Source organism: Microtus ochrogaster, unplaced genomic scaffold, assembly GCF_000317375.1.
Source record: "Microtus ochrogaster isolate Prairie Vole_2 unplaced genomic scaffold, MicOch1.0 UNK138, whole genome shotgun sequence".
NCBI lineage: Eukaryota > Metazoa > Chordata > Mammalia > Rodentia > Cricetidae > Microtus > Microtus ochrogaster.
In genome coordinates, this window is record NW_004949236.1 from 471,244 (window position 1) to 474,147 (window position 2,904).

The following is a 2,904-nucleotide window of genomic DNA, read 5'->3' on the forward strand; positions in this document are numbered from 1 at the left end:
CCCAGAAAATTAACAGCTGAAGCAGAAAAGGAACTGATGATGGTTGAGGAAAAATTACAGGAGGCACGTATGGATAGGGTGAATCCAAATCTTAGTTGTATTCTAGTCATATTGCCTTCCTGAATTTCTCCTATGGGAATTTTAATACAGAGGTAAGATATTATTTTAGAATGGATCTTTTTTTTTTACCACACAAACCAAGTAAAAAATTAAAAACTTATATAGAAAAGGTCTCTGAATTAATTATAAAAGTGAACTGAGACTTTGTCAACTAGCAGAAATTATAGTGCCTATCACTACTGATGAAATAAAAAAAGTTATGGAAAGACAATGAACCATGGCAAAGGGCTTATGATAATTTTGGGGGGGGAGAAATTAAGAGCAACTATCCCCAAAGCGGTAGACTTAACCTTATAAAGAGAACTTCTTGGATTCTTTCTCAAATTGTACATGATGCTCCAATAACTGGAGCCCATACATTTTATACTGATGCTAATAAACCAGGGAAGGTGGGTTACAAATCAGACAAATTGAGTAAGATAGAACAAAGTCCTTATAATTCTGTCCAGAAAGCAGAATTATATGCCATTCTTATGGTGCTAAGGGATTTTAAACAACCTTTTAATATAGTTACGATTTACAATATGCAGAAAGAGTTATCTTGCATATTGAAATTACTGAATTTATACCAGATGATACAGAGTTGACTTCAATGTTTATCCAGGTACAAGACATAATCAGGAATAGGCTTTGTCCAATGTACATAACTCACATCTGGTCCCATATGGGTCAGCCAGGTCATCTAGCACGAGGTGATGCAGAAATTGTTCAATTATTGATTGGAAGCATGTTGCAGGCCTCAGAATTTCATAAGAAATCACATCAATAGCAAAGGTTTAAAAGAAATAGTTTTCCCTTACATGGCAACAAGCTAAGGAGATTATAAAGAGATGCCCTACTTGCTCTTTATAGAACCAAACACCTACAGGGACTAACCTGAAGGGTACTCAAAGGAATGAAATCTGGCAGATGGATGAGTTCCACTTTGCAGAATTTGGAAAATTAAAATATGTACATGACACCATTGATACTTATTCAGGTTTTCAATGGGCAACTGCTTTAAACTCAGAAAAATCTGATTCAGTAATCAGCATATATTAGAATTTATGGCCATCATGGGTATACCTGCATAAATAAAAAGAGATAAAGGTAAAGCTTATGTGTCTTGGAAAATGAAATGGTTTTTTGCTTATTATAATATTAAGCATGTTACAGATATACCATAAAATCCTACAGGTCAAGCAGTCATAGAAAGATCAAATTGAACTGTAAAGGATATGTTAAATAAACTGAAAGGGGTAAAAAATTCCCCCAGAAGTAGATTACAGATTGCCTTATTAACCTTGAATTTTCTTAACGCTAATGAGAAAGGAACGACAGCAGCAGAAAGACATTGGATAATGGAAAAGTCTGCTGAACTAAATCAACTGGTTTATTTCAAGGATGTTCTGACCTCTCAATGGAAGCCAGGAGATGTGCTCCATTGGGAAAGGGGTTTTGCTCTTGTTTCCACAGAAGAAAAATTGTGGATATCATCAAAATTAATAAAGGTTTGATTTGAAGAGGAGATACTTCTTAGAAAGGAGAAATGACATCTCATCCACAATAATAATAACCATTCAGGTGGTAAGAAAAACATATAGGATGGGAGCAGGGTTCTGTTCTTATCTCCACAGGAAAACACTCATCTTTGAAAAATTCAAGGTACCCTGGATGTTTGAATACTAACAGATGGAAAAATAACTACCCAATAGGGATTATCAAGAAAACTGAATAGGTTCTGTAAGTATAAAAATCTAAGATATACTAAATTATATTTCTAAATTTATAGAGCTGGCTTTGGAGTTGGACTCTGGCTCAGTCCCTCTCTAATTCCAATCCTGTTGTTAAGAGAAAAACCCAGAGTTTCTGGAGTTTCTGTCTCATGTCAAAAGCCATGATATGGGACAGAAAGAAAAATGAATTTAGAAAACATCTTTGCTTTTCTTCATATCTATTTTTGTCTTTATCATGCCTTCCATTGAATATATACATCTATATATGTCTATATAATTAATGTTTAAGTTTTTCACAATAAACAATGAGTTTCTCCTGCAGTGACATTTGAAGTTTCCAGGAAGAAGATGGGGTCCCATAACAACTCCACCTTGTTGATATGACGTCATGATACTGATAGTGCTACTACAAGGTCTGTTTTGGGTGCCAGCTGCACAAGAGGGTTCCAACTTGGTTAGCTGAAACGATGCACATCTTTTACAATGTTCTGGCCAGACCTCCACAAAATACTAAGAGACTATTTGCAATTTTAAAATTTTAAAAACATTGATCTTGAAATTTAACCATCATTTTACTTTTACGGGATCCCCCCAAAAGAACATTGACCCCATGACAGCTAGAAGTAATTTTAGAGGATGATATCCCCTCTCCCAGTAAAGTTTTCCTCGGGTTTAGGGACATCATTTAGGGGTTGATTATAATTAGTATATGGTTGAGGGTTGGGGGAGAAATTTTATAAGCTCAGGGATCTTTTGGGGGGAAAAAAGGGGGAAAGTTGGATTATGGGATAATAGATTGGTATTTGTGAGTTACTGGTTATAGATATTTACATTGGCATAGATTTTTGTATATGGATAAAAATTTAAATTATATTGAATATTGTATGCATGCATGCTTCTATGTTTGTTTAAAACATTTTTATGCATTTATATATATGTATATATATCATATTGCAGTCTATACTTCTACCTCTGATTAAGATACTTATATATTGTTTATTGATATATATATATATATGTTTACCATATTGCAATGTGTACTTTTACATCGTTTACATTTGGAGGTCAT